The sequence below is a fragment of the Passer domesticus genome, chromosome 1 (assembly GCF_036417665.1).
Source record: "Passer domesticus isolate bPasDom1 chromosome 1, bPasDom1.hap1, whole genome shotgun sequence".
Lineage (NCBI taxonomy): Eukaryota > Metazoa > Chordata > Aves > Passeriformes > Passeridae > Passer > Passer domesticus.
This window is the reverse complement of record NC_087474.1, coordinates 37,784,488-37,798,530: the sequence shown is the minus strand read 5'-3', so window position 1 is coordinate 37,798,530 and position 14,043 is coordinate 37,784,488. Positions and strand designations below refer to the sequence as shown.

The following is a 14,043-nucleotide window of genomic DNA, read 5'->3' as shown; positions in this document are numbered from 1 at the left end:
TTTTAATTCTGACTGAGAGCTGCTAAACAGAAGAACTGAGAGCCAAACTCACTGGAGCAGCTTTAAGAATGAATTTATCTCCTGGTCAGGATTTCTCATCCCCCACTCCTTTCTTTTTCCTTCCTTGGCTCTGATGGAATGAGAACTCTCTGGCTTTTCCAGGCCTGGGTGGGATCTTTTGTGAAAAAGGAAATTGTAGTTAGTTTGTTTAGTCAGTCTCTTTGTGGATTTCTGAACACCAGAGCATCCTGGAGGGACTAAAACAGTAAACTGAAATAAATTCTGGGGTGAATCTGTCTGGAGGACTGAATAGATGTCCATCTTTTGGTAATTTGGGTTTTTTTTTTCCTAAATGAAGATGTGTGTGATGGGTGTGAGGAGCTTGAAAGTAAGTTTTAATAGGATGAATAGGATTTGATGGATAAGAAGAAAAGTATAAGAAGTACTGCTCTCATCCCTAATCTGATATCTGTTTGAAGACTTAGGCAGAATATGTGCTTTATATCTAAATTTTCTGAAGAGCACCTGGATGTCTCTTCTCCTACTGTGTACTGGATAAGTGTTGGATTATATGGAAGTAGGTTGTTATAGCTAATTGTGTGCATTCCTTTTTGGGATCAAACCCATATTTTAGTTAATGACAAGTTATGTTCAGTTTTTCAGTTTCTGCTAAACCGCATACAACTAAAAAGGTGAAATAATATGACTGAAACAAAAAGGAACATTTTTACTTGTACAACTCCATACAGTCAGGGATTTTCTGTGTGTTAAAGTAGGAAATTTTCATCTATGTCTATTCTGCTGTCTGATCATTTTAGTAGTATTGGTTTCCTGTAGTTCAACAAGTCAGTGGTGAATCTTCCTTAAGAAAAATAATGAACAGCTTCAGTAGCAATGTACATTGTTTTAACAATCTCTAGGTGCATTGTTTTAATAACCTCAGTAGGTCTTTTTAGTGTTAATTATAGTATTTGTAAAACTGAGAGTGTTCTTACATTGTTCTGAAAAACATGGAACTTGAAAAAATATTTGCAAATTTTTTCTTCTTCTTTTTTTTTTAATACTGGGATTGAAAGGATAATTGTAAATACCCTGATGAATTTACAGAGCCTCTTGTCACTGAGTGTGGACACTTGTCTACTTAGTTTAACTTAATGGTACTGATGTGCCTTTGAGGCAGTCTGGTAGAATCCTCCAAGAGTCTGTCCAAAGTTAACACATTTGGTGACTGGCAGCAAGTATAGTTTTTTACTGTAAAGAGGCATATGCTTAGCAAGATGACACATCTGAATATTGCAATGTAAATGTCCTCACTTTTTTACTTTTTTTTTTCCCCTGTAGCGCTCTCCCCCTCCATCTAAGCAGTAGGCATTAAGCTTGAAGGCAGTGCAAGCAGTTAACAGGAGATATATTTTAATTTTAAATTCTTTGCCAAGGTGTCCAAGGCAGATAAGGCAGGAAACCTGGTAAGTCTTCTGCAGGGACCATTGAATGCTTTAACCTCACTTATCTAGTGTTGTTTTGGACACGCTGGAGGGCAGGTTATCTCCACTTGGATAAAAGCCAGATCTTCTGAGGCTAGAAGCTTCCTGCTACCTGATGGAGATAGTAATTGGTCCTCTTGAAGAAATGTCTGCTGAGACCATTGGGCTAGACAGGCAGCAGGGCCCATGAGAACCTGTGGTAGGAGATGCTCATGGCCCTCATTACAGCTTGTCCTGTTATCAACAGCTAGATCAGATAAGGAAAACTTATGCAAATTGTTTTTTTAAGTATGCTAGGGTTTTTTTTATGTTTGTTTTTTTTTTTTTTTTTTCTGGGAGTCATAAACTCTGCCAAAGTAAGCTTTCATTCTTCTTTTAAAAGTATGTAGGATGCGTTAAATATGCTTCAAAGCAGCTTGCACTGTGAGTGTTTCTAGCATAGAAATACTTTGCTTTAAAACTGTGGATCTTGTCACAAGTCCAAGATGACTTTTAGTCTTCTTCAGACTTGCTTCTGTACCTGCTTTATATTTAAAACAGGCTATCCTGTAAGGTAGTCTTATCCCTTCCCAGAAAGAACCATTCTGTTCCCAGAAACTTGGTGCTGGGGAGTGCAGTAGTTTGTGACAGGTGAGTAATAGAGAGTCAGGGATGCAGGATGTCCTCAGTTGCACTCTGGCTAGCTTCAATGGCTGTTTTGCATGAGAAAAGTAAGAAGGATTTGGCTTGTGCTGTAATAAATCCCACTCAATCCTATTGAAACCCTGCATAGCATCCAGTGATAAAATACTTACTGGTTTTGTCCCTTGATTTCTGCATGCAAATTACCTTTTTTGGGTGACCCACACCTGAAGCTAGACAGGTAAATGTGAACTGATCTGGTACTGATGGATGTTTTTAATAGTTGATTATCAGGGGGAGCCGTAGAAAAATTAAACCTATGAGGATTTTATGTTTGACTAAGTAATTAAGTGACCTTATTCTTTTTCCTTTAAAGGTGAAGGTACTCTGTTGTGGGAAATCAGACTTTGTAAATGTCAGCTCTCATGAGCTGACTCATAAAAATGGGATGTCATGGCTTTTCTCAAAATGGGTGGTTAATCCAGTGATTTACTGCGCTCCAGGAATGTCTCTCTTTAAGTTTACCTGTTCCATGTGTGAAATAGTCTCATTTTATAGGTCTCTCAAAAATATCAGGTGACCATACCTTAAGTGAAGGCAAGAGGCACTCCTACTAATCTCTTAAGCTTTGTTTCCCTCAGATTGACAGATTCATTCCTAGAAGACCCTGTTTGAACCCTGCTGCCCCCCAAATCACAGTATTTTCACTGTAGAGCAAAGAACTCATCTCTTCAACCATTGCATTGATTGCGAGCTTTGAGGCCAAGCTTCGAATTTGTCCTTGGCAAAGATGAACAAGGTCTCTCCTTGTTTTCTCTTCATCTGTAAATCTCTAACCATACTGACTGATGGCTAATGAAGTGTACAGAAAGTGCTAGAGGTTGAGATGCTTTGCCTGTGACTCAGCATGATTTTCTCTGCCTTTCACCAAATACTGCTAATAATTGTCAGATTTTATTAGACTTGGCTTTTTGTTTTCTATTTCATACTGTATATTATGCTAATTTAGAAAATGAAATAAGAAAAAGTGTGATTTTATTCTTGCCTGCATTGGTGACAAAAAATACCCATTTACTTCAGAGTTACCAGAATCCAATTCCCAGTTATAATGTTGATGCTTGCAGATAGTTCTCCCTGGTTGTAAAGGACTGAAAAAAAACTCACAAAGAAATAAAAGGTTAATTGATATTTTTGCATGCCTCACTATTAATTGATTGTTCTGAGTTATGCCTGAACTTTCCTAGACTACTCTTAAAGCTCTTTCATTTTTTGATTTTGTGATGCGTGTTGGTAAATTGTTGACAAAGGTGTCATACAGAGCAGCTGAGTTGAAGTGGGTGTTTATTGAAATGGCTCGATGCTTTCATTCTTCTAAACTGCCACTGACCCTACCTGTTTGGGGTTTGAGCAGAAAATAGCTACTTTAAAAAAAAACTTTGAGGCTGAGAAACTCTTTAAATGGGCATGCTGCAATGAAAACCCATCTTATAATAGAAAATACCAAATGTCCAATTAATGTAATGGCAACACAAACACAAATGCTCTTCATGAGATACAGCTTGAAGTGAAAATAAACCTACTGAATGTGTCTAATCAGCCTGTAGTTTAGGTGGTGAATTGATGAGATCAGTTGTTTGCATTGATATTTCCAGAGCATTTGAAATGTTTGTTCAGAACAGCTAATTAAGATGGCAAATAAATAAAGGCCTCCACTCCAGAGTGTTGAGAATGATTAACCCTGCAAAATAACAGAGACTTACTACAGTTATGTAAAAAGAACCTTTTACTTTTGGTGTTAATTGAAGTGAAACTAAAATAATTACTTCAGAAGGTTCTTTTTACCAAATGGATCTTTAATACAGATTTCTTTACTCTTTTCAGTGAAAGAACAGAAAATGAAGCTCTAATAAGGTAAGAGTTTGGGTTTTTTTTATTCTACTCAATAAGATATTCAAGTTAATTTGAGATAACTTTAACAAATATACTCAGCATTTTAGGCTAGATCCTGGACCAGTAGATTTCAGAATTTTACTAGTAGATCCCAGTTTGGGTCAGTATGTCAAAGCACAAAAAAGAAAGAGTACAGTATTGCAGAATGAGTCTAACAACATTTAACTTTGTTGTTGTTGCTGAACCACTGTTTGGTCTTTAATCAGAATAAGATGTCTTCATAGATTTGGAAGCATTTTTTTTGCTTGTAAGGAATTTACAGGTAATTATTTGTTAGCAGAATGTTGTAGTTTTCACTACACAGTCAATGAAAATCTTCATTTTCTTTCCGTTAGAAAATGAAACATTAGAGAATGTGCTGAAAAAAAAGTAGCTTGGTCACAGATTTTTAGTTTTTGAGATGTGATGGTGGGAGTTTATGAGTTACATAGTTAAATAAATATAGGAGGGGTGAACTCTTCTAGGAGTGAATATTTCCCCTTATATATATATATATATATATACACCATAATTCAGCTGTCTTCTGAAAATGGACTCTGTGTCATCTGCTAGTTGGGCAAAAGACAGAAGAAGGTCTTTCGGTACACTACCAACTGCAATGGATGTTAAAAAGTGGTTTTATCTTTCCATTTCTTCCATAGCTAGTGAGGATGCTGACATTCATGTGGTATGTCGCTTAGAAAATGAAGCATCTATGACGAATAACAAAGCCTGGTGTACAATAGCAAGTTGTTCTGACAGGCAGCTGAAGTATGAACCTGTTCAAAGCATTACAAAAATAAATAATTCTGCTGTCATAATTAATATTTCAATTATAATAGTCATTCTTAGGATTCCAAGGAAGGGAAGTGTTGTTGGTTATTGTTTTCTTTTCCTCCTGTATTTGCCTGGTTTGGTTTTTTGCATCAGTAGTTCAAGTAAAATTTTGCAGAGTTGTTAGCTGGATTTCATACACCTATTTAAGTCAAATGACTTCCAAATGGAAGAGTGTTCATAAGAAATTTTTTTTAAAAGCTGTTAACATCAGTAAAAGTTGATATGTCTGCATAAACTGTGTTCCTGGTTTGCAGAGGGGCATTCTTGGAATAGGGAAGAGGAAGGCTTAAAAAAAAAAAGGCATTTAAGCTATGCAAAATATAAACTGCTAGGAACCACAAGTGAGTAGAAATGTGAAGTATTAATGGAAAAAACAGTAATGTTGTGAAAAAGTAATGAGGTGTCATAACAAGTGATGGTGTTAATAGCAGACTTTCTTTGCAATTCTTACTTTGTATTGGTACATGGAGAGTATGTGCATCTATTTGCAGCTACAAAGGTGTGTGCTTATGTAATACATCTCTGAGACAGCAAGATGCTGCTGTTTTTCACCCAATCAGTGAGAAGGACTGAAAACCCTTCTGAAACAGGGCTAATGAAGCTAAGGAACTTTATAAAGTGTTGAGAACCACATGGGTAGTGCAGGGATTTAGTAAATGCCAGAAGAAATTCTAGTTCTGTGCACTCTTTGTACCCTGATCTCATCAGCATCCGTGATCCAGGAAGAACACAAGTCCTCCTTCTGTCTCTTTACCAGGATTCAGCCATACAAGCACTGGGCAAACGTTGCAGAAACAAATTAAACTTGCTGTGTCTGTAGGTGATCACCTAACACAAGGGAGCCTTATGTGCAGCCTCTGAATGCTACAGTAATACAAATCCCTAAGTAATATGCCTGAGTAATATAGCATGACAGCAGTAGTGGAAAATTACTTATTTTGTTTACCCGAGTCACAGCTGGAAGTATTTTAAGGTATACATTGCTCACTCCTGGATTTCTGCCTTGGCAGTGCCTGCAGAACTACCAGGTCATTTTTATGTGATTTGACATATGGGCAGTAGAAAACCACCTGCCATCAGCCATCTTTTTCTTTCTAAGTTAACTGTAGTGTTTAGTAACTACTGATCCAGTTTGAGTGAGAATTTATCAGTTAAGTTGAAAGAGAAGCTATGCAAGTCACAGTGCTGTTCATCCCAAATATCCAGGTCATACAAATGGGTGCTGCAGAAGCTGGAAAAGCTTGTTAAAGATGTTTGGTGCCTTCCCCTCGCATTTGAATTGAGTTTTCTCTTTCAGTCTCTTTAGTCAAAAGCTATCTCTAATACACCACTGCAGATGCTGCCCAGTTGACTCAGGAATCCCTGTTTTGGTTTGCCGAGCAGGCAAACTATTTATCGCAGGTAAGAGAATTTTGAGGTGTGATGTGGTTAGTATCTAAAAATATCAGTATAGGGAGATGGGATAGGGCTCCAACAGACAAAAACATGACAAGATAAGGAAGAGGAGTTCGCATTGGAATTACGATACCGTGGGTGTAATTAACCACTGGAAATGCTTAGAAAGGAATGTGGTAGATCACTTGGAGTAATTAAATCAAGATTAGATCTGCTTCTGAAATATCTTCTAGTAGAGTTGCAAGTTCTTGTGCTTTGTAAAGAAATTGCTGCATGAGGTATTACAGGCTGTGCCAGGCAGGAAGTCAGACCAGATTACCATAAGAGTTCCTCCAGGCCTTTTAAATCCACATCCCCACCAACAAAGGCTCTTATGTGGTACAGGCTGCCACAGAATTTCCAAAATCTGAGGTGGAGCAGGTCACTCTTATTTCAGTGGTGAAAGGTTGAAAAGTCTTTGAGCAGATCCTTGCAGAGACGCTGTGGTGGGTACTCAGCACTGCTGAGCTTGTACATTGTGTGCTTGTACATTGGCCCTGTGGACCAATACTGAGCCAGTTCCTGCTCTGTCTGATCAGCCCATAAATGCATCCTTCTGCATGATTTTCTGATATTTTACCTGATTTATTTAGTCGTTTGCATTTTTTTATGGAGTTCAGTGAAAAATGATAATTATCGTATAAAGCTTATTGAATACCTTCTGTGATACAAGATTGAATCCCTTCAGAATTTTCTTCAGTTACTCAGTGACCATGCCATTGTCATTAACACAGGATCTTCTATATCCACTCTTAATATCCCTATGAGTAGAAAGGGCAGGGGACATTACTAGCAGATTATGTAGAATTCTTAGGATAAAATTATCTGCTTTCTCCAAAACTGAAAAAGCAGTAACTTGTATGTTTGGTCTTGGATGTGCATGGAATAGTGAGAGTGGAAGACACTCATCTTTTAGTTCTCTTCAGCTACAGGGAAGTATATTCTTGTCTTACTGGATAAGAGGCAGTGGATCCTTTTAATAGAAAAGAGATTAAAATATATAAAAAATTAATTTTGTACTAGAAGAAATACAAAACACTGTGGTGAACAAGAATAGCCCTGGCTCCTTCTCGTTACTTTGATAAGCTCATTAATTTCAACATTCAGAATTAATCAGGAATTACTGTGCAAAATCTTGCAAATGGAAAAATCCTTCAACTTGAGCTCAGAATTATGTCACCCTACTGTACTTAGGTTGCATAGCTTTTGTTACAGGAATATCTAGTGTAATTCCACATCAGCATGACAGGAAGGACAGCTAAGAGTTGTTCTGGCCATATGTGGGGATAAAAACTTATTCAGGAAAGTTTTCATGTAATTCTGGCTCTAGGAAAAAGCTTTTCTGTAAAATTATCTAGGGTAAATTCAAGAGTGAGCCCAGGAATATTACAATTTATTTTTTTTCCATAATACCTGATACCCAGCCTGGCAGCAGGTAGTTTGTACTTGGTACCTGACCATCCCTACTGCTCTCCCTCCCTGGACCATGTACTTGTGGTTTACACATGGCAGCCTAGACATGAACTGGAAAAAAATATTGGACTAAAACAGTAGTAGAACTAAAGTAGAGAAGAGAGATACCATTGTGTTTGATAAACCAAAGTAAGGTGGTTGAGGTAAATAAGTTTGTGTCCCTCCATGTGGAGGCTCCACTTGCTTTCATGGACATCCAGGAAATAGGACAAGATGCTGGAAAAAGATAAAAAATGGTTAATACCCTTGCTAGTACGTTAGGGATTCATGGCTGTGGTGAAAGGAGAGAAGACTTTGGTTAGTCAGGAATCAAACATGTTTGCTTGGTTGCCATGCAATAATAGTTGTGATTTTTTAGCATGAAGTTTCTTCTGCACTGTGTCTCTTGAAAGTATATTACATGCCTATGGTTTTCACAAATTCCTGATAGCCATAATACTGACTGTGGAGAGTATTTAAAAACAAACTTCAGGATGTCTCTTTTTCACATGTTTTTGCAACCAGTGAGTCACTCTTAATGGATACTTCAGTTCTGAAAAGGAATGGAGAAGGCAGTGCCATGGAAGAAAATTGCCCTCTCCATTAGTAAGGTATTTGAGACATCATATTGCTGCTATTTCCTTCCATGTGAAAGCTCATGGCTAAGTAATTTAATGTAAAGGAAAACAGTCTTTTCTACCACAGAAGAAGTGCCTCTACTGGACAGTGGCATACAAGCCTGCAAAATTGACTTTGGTTATCACTGAGGATTTCCTTGGCATTTCTTTCTGTTCAGGCAATTAATGCTGTAAAAGCATTCCAGATGACAGAAAAGAGCAGTTGTGTTGAGGTCTGGGGAGTTCCTTTGGCGCATCTCCAGTGCACTGCTAGTCCCAAATTCATTGTTTGTATCTCAGAACTGCACTTGCTTTAAAAGCTCAGTTTTACTGCATTTGAAAGCTATTCAGTCTTGTTTCCTGCACTTTGTTTACTTAATAACCCCAATACAAGAATCCATGATTTTGCCTGGGTAACTTGCTGGTGTCTTTCAAGAGAGAAATATACTGGTTTTTAAATTTTTTAAATCCACATGCTAGGTTGGAGCACAAGTCAGTGTAAAAAAGTAGCTGGTGCTTAACCCTGTGCTCGCAGTGTCTGCTCAGATGAGAGTCAGGCACGCTGTGCTCACTGTTACAGAACTCTCCAAAAGTGTCGATTCAGGGAAATTCTGCTGCCGTGAGAGAACGGGAGCATCAGGAATGTTCTCTCACGCTTAATGGGAATGTGGCTTTTTGGTGACCAGTACATTTAAAACATAGCAGATTGCGTGTATGTGCTCATCGGCAGAGTCCAACTTGAACATCACAGTGATGTCCAGGGCAGCAGATCCTGCTGTGTGCTGCAGCCCCGGGAGACTGGACGAGGCTCTGGTAGCAGCAGGCTGGTACAGCATATGTCTGGCTGCTACCAGAAGGGATTTGCAGCTGCACAATTTTTGGTTTTGAGTAACCTTTAGGAGAGTGCATCTGAAAAATTGCCAGGGTGGCCAAACAGATTAATTCCCATCAGCAGGAGAGACAGCTGTTCATTTGACTACATCTGCTTCATTTGACTGTGTGGATCATCCTCCTGGATGGAATGGGCTCCAGAGACCTGCCTGTGAAGAAGAGAGGCAGGTAGGACAATGTGCACTGTGTCAGAAATTGTCTTCATCTTTGACATTACAGAAATGGCCTTGCCTTATGGATGTGGTGGAGGGGTAGGTTGCTTATTTAATTGTTTGACCTTTGCCCATTTGCACATAGCCCATCTATTTCAAACCTGGGGGATCCTACATCTACAGAACTGATGGGTTAACTACAGAATATTTCAGATGGCTGCACCCTGCAGCACTAGTCAAAGCCTCCTCACCCCCCCCAATATATTACTGTGAAAACATTGATAAGAAAAAAAATACTGGAATAGTCAATGTTGGCTGAATAATATTAGTCCTAATCTCTCTAAGCAGTATATATTCTCTGCCTTTTTGCTCACTTTAAGGGTCAAAAGTCTGTCTAGAAGCTGCTAGAGATCTAGATGGTGTTAGCTAGATTTGCTTCTAGGTCATTCTCATTCAGCACCATCCCCAGAGCAAGCTTTGGTTCTGTTGTTTCAGTTTCCCCATCTGTGGCTTTAATCCAGTTCTCTGTCTTTAATCGCATCCTATGTCGAATTGTCCCACAGTTCTTCTCCAAGTTTAGGGTTTCAGTTGCTGCTCAGGAGACCCTGTGAATGATTTTATTTTGTCAGCTGAGGTAAACAGACAGTAAAAACATACACCAAGGCACAAAATCTTCTCTAATCAGTTATTTGACAAGCACATTTAATTATTTAGCATAGCTTGTAAAAGTAATGAAGTCCTTGTAGCATGAGATTTAACACTCTCCTAATAATTTTTCCCTAAGAGGTAGGAAAAGACTGCCATATTTTTGTGTGCAAACTGAGAACATGAAGTTAATGAGATTTGACTGAGAATACGTAAAAGAAGCTGGAACCTTTCAGTGCTTCTTAAGAGTTTTGCTAATAGGTAGTAAATCCAAGCACATCCCACAGATAAGATTCTGCCTGTGTTGGCAAACCAGAAGGTGCTGTCTGATGCTTTGCCAAAGCAAAACAGAGTTTTCTTGGACCAGCTGTATTTTTATTTTTTTTTGGAATGTTTAGCTTAGTAAAAAGAAAAGCTGTAAGTCGCAGTCTTGCTCAAGAGGTATCATTCAAAACAATTTTTTATAGCATGATAGATTTCATGTTGCTACAAAATAAATATTTAATCGGCACTAATATTTTTGGTTCCCTCAGGCAGGCAGAGAAGTTCTAATTTACTCAAGTAAGTGCAAATGGAATCTAGCAGGAAGTTCAAAGTAAAATGCATGTATATCCTAGAGATTTTTAAAATGGATTTTAAGACCAGCCTGCCAGGATTGATGGCTGATTTTGCTCCTGACAGAGAACATTTTATCTCAAAGTTAAAAAGCCCCTATCCCCAGAATGAAAAAGAACCCAAGAAGAATCTGTGTTTGATTGGTTTGAGTTGTATGGTGAACTAGATCAGTTACAATTACATTGAAAAAAGAAAATAAATAAGAAAGGCAGCCTGAAATGCTTTGTTTACAGTCACAAAGCTGTGTCAACCATGCCAGCCCAACTCAGTGACTGAAGAGAACAGTCTAGTGATTCCATAGAGTTGGACTTACTGGTTAGTTTCCAATTCCTTGATCTTATGTCTTCTACTGGGCTCTTTATTCAGGGGCTTCACTTTGTAGTACAAAAGAATGTTTGTAGAATATGTAGAATATGTGTGCAGTGAATATTTCTTACCTTGACAGCTTCTCTGTCAAGCACAGTAGCAGAGTTTGGCCCTTGGAGGACATGAGATCTCTGTGGGCTTCCTGAGAAAGCTCTAGCTCCCATGATCCCCATCAGACAGGAGGGTGGGAGACAAGCACTTGAATTTTGTGCTCCTCATGTGGGAGCACAGAGGAGCACAGGGGGCTCTGCAGAGGGGGCAAGGACTAAATGGAGCTCACTTTATTTTTTCCTCAAATGTGGGCCACTGAGTGAGGCTGCTTCTGCTGTTTTCCGTCTGCTCAAGAGGGAGTTTTTCTGCTCAAGAGTCAGTAAGAGCTCTTCCCTGGTACCATGATGGGCAGACCTCTATTTGTAATGGATCAGTCTTGAGACAGTCATCATGCTTGCATTTAAGAAAATCTTTCAGGACACATCTGCCCATTAGTGCTCTGTCTCTTTTGATCTGTTAGAAACTCATTCCCATCCTTCTAGCCATCAGCATCTTTCATTGTCCTTTCACAAATTAATTTAAAAACCAATAATCCCTTCTTTGATTTAATAATCACCAAAAAGAACAAACAGAAGTAAAGGTAAAATAATACAATTTCAGAAGGGAAATGGTGTGTTTTGAACTGAAACTTTAATGCATGTGCACCTCACAGAAAGGCAGAAAGTTTCTCTAATGTTCACCCAGAAATTAGAGAAAGTATTCCCTGCCACGTCTGACTGTCACCAAGGAAAAGTAGTACTGATTTTTTTCTGACTCTGAGAATGTCAGGTTAAAATTTGTCACAGTCCTATAGCTGTAGTAGATATATAGTACAGAGAGAAAATACTATTGAGCAGTTATGACAAGTTTTGACATTTCTGATTTCCTTTATATTAAGATGCTGACCACAGACACTATTAGTCTCACCCCCTGATTGGGACTGATTCAGAGAGCCTTAAGTTTTCAGATACAGAGTGGGTTTGTAAAATGATAAGACTTACAGGGTAGTAAAATATTCAGTGTAGAGCTCCTTTAAAATACAGTGACAGTATTAACCCATCAAGATTTCCAGGTAAGTAGTTGCAGTGCAGGTGTTCACCAGCTCTGATTTTCTTGACGTACAGGATGTTGTGCTTTTTCTGGCCTGAAATTCCATTTCTGAAAACAAATTGATTGGAAAATACTTAGATTTATAGGAGGAGCTCCTGCTCTGGCAACAGCAAAAGCTAAGTGAAAATGACGGGGAGCGCTCACTTCTTTCTGCAAGTTCTGTCTTCAGTAGGAAAATGGCAGGCTGACCCTGGTGTGTTCCAGCTCTGTGTGGGAGGACTTGATGTACTTTGTTTCCAAAACTTGGTTGTAGTTGCAGCTTTCACATATGGAAAGAGACAGAGGTTAAACACGAGACTGCTGTAAAAATGTACTAGCATTCCTAATTATGTTTAAATTTTATTATTCCTTTCATCTGTAAAATAAAATAATTAAAGAAAGGTGAAATAATAACAGAAGAGAAAAAAGTAATTTCTTGTTCTTATAGGACCATAAAATCCTAGAATGGCATGGGTTGGAAGGGACCTTAGAGGTTATCTAGTTCCAACCCCCCTGCCTAAGATATGGACACCTTCCACTTGAGTGGGTGGCTCAAGGCCCCATCCAACCTGGCCTTGAACACTTCCAGGGTTTGGACACCCACAGCTTCTCTAAGCAAACTCTTCCAGTGCCCCACCACCCTCACAGAAAAGAATACTAACCAGGTTCCAATGCTGGTTCTGATAATATTGCAGCTGTTGTAACAAAACCTTTTAGATCCCCTTAACTTCTTCTGCCCTCCTTAAATTGTCAGTACAGTTGCTCCAACTAATTCTTAAATGGAGTGGAAATTACACAAATAGGAGTTATTTGAAGCTGCAGAATGATTTTACACTCATTCTTATGTAATGAGCTAGAATTGCACAGCTGACCAAAAAACAGTCCTTAATTCAGAATTCCAGCCTGTTTTTCACTTCAGTGGCTTTGTAAAGTTCCCTCTAGTCTTTATGCATCATTTTATGTGGTTTAACTGAAATTCTGAGAAAATAAAGGAAAATGAACCATGGACATGGAGAAATGTGGAAGGACAGATGAAGTGAGAGATTTCACATCGGAATGGGGCATAGAGAAAGCAGTTCTGTAAGAATGGTTTGATCAAAGTGTTTGGGATGGTAAAGGGACATAGAGAAAAAATTTTATTAATTGAGAAAGAATGTATGACAGGAAAGATGTGCTTTATTGGACTGAAAAAGTCTTCCTCGACAACAGCAAGTGGCATAGTTTTCCAAAGAAAGTGTCTGTCTTATTTGGGAACTGAGAAATTGGTTGAATAAAGACTAGAAAATACCAGTGTAGAACCTGTGCTTCTGTAGGTGAGCACTTTTGAAGCAGAAAACCTTTTATGCATCCATATTCTGACTGGCTTGAGAGAACTCCATGAATCTTGATCCAGGCTTGGGATAAAACCATAAGGTATGTTTTCTCTGCTTGCTCCCTTTTTCCCCTCAATGTTATTGCACTGCAGCTTGGCTCTGTCCACACAGTCTGGAGCAGACTGTGTTGTAACTTGCTTTAGCCGCCGCTGAATTTAACAGCTTTTGGCTTTGTAAGTAATGCCTTAGGAGAACTCTTGCTCATCTGTTCCCTGAGCCAAAGGAAAACTCCTCCAGTAGCTTTCCCAGTGTTTTTTCTGGCTGGAACACATAGTTACCGATTGCTAGGTGAAGATACACTATCTTTAATCTTATTTTTGTATTTTTGGTTTGTCCAGCTGACATTCTAAGATAACCACTTTGACTAAAGCAGTGAAAGAGGACTTTCACGATGAATTTTCTTTTCTTTTCCCTCTACTCCATGTAATTAAATTCTTCCACTGGTGGGAAAAATGCTTTTCCTTGATGTAAATGTGTGGCAAGTAGTTGAATACTGAGCCAGTCAGTC

General features: G+C 38.6%; 1 protein-coding gene across 8 annotated transcripts in view; it reads left to right on the top strand.

Moving 5' to 3' along the window:
- The window catches only part of THRB (thyroid hormone receptor beta), a 156,090-nt gene that overhangs the window by 26,609 nt on the left and 115,438 nt on the right, over positions 1-14,043 (top strand). For 5 of the 8 annotated variants that reach the window (XM_064414579.1, XM_064414593.1, XM_064414587.1 and 2 more), the window contains exon 2: positions 3,987-4,016. The exons of 2 other annotated variants lie outside the window; for them this stretch is intronic. The gene's annotated coding sequence lies outside the window, so the exon portion shown is untranslated. Of the gene's footprint in view, positions 1-3,986; positions 4,017-9,414; positions 9,434-14,043 lie in introns of those variants that run through there. One more of the 8 variants, XM_064414619.1, reaches the window with a different exon arrangement.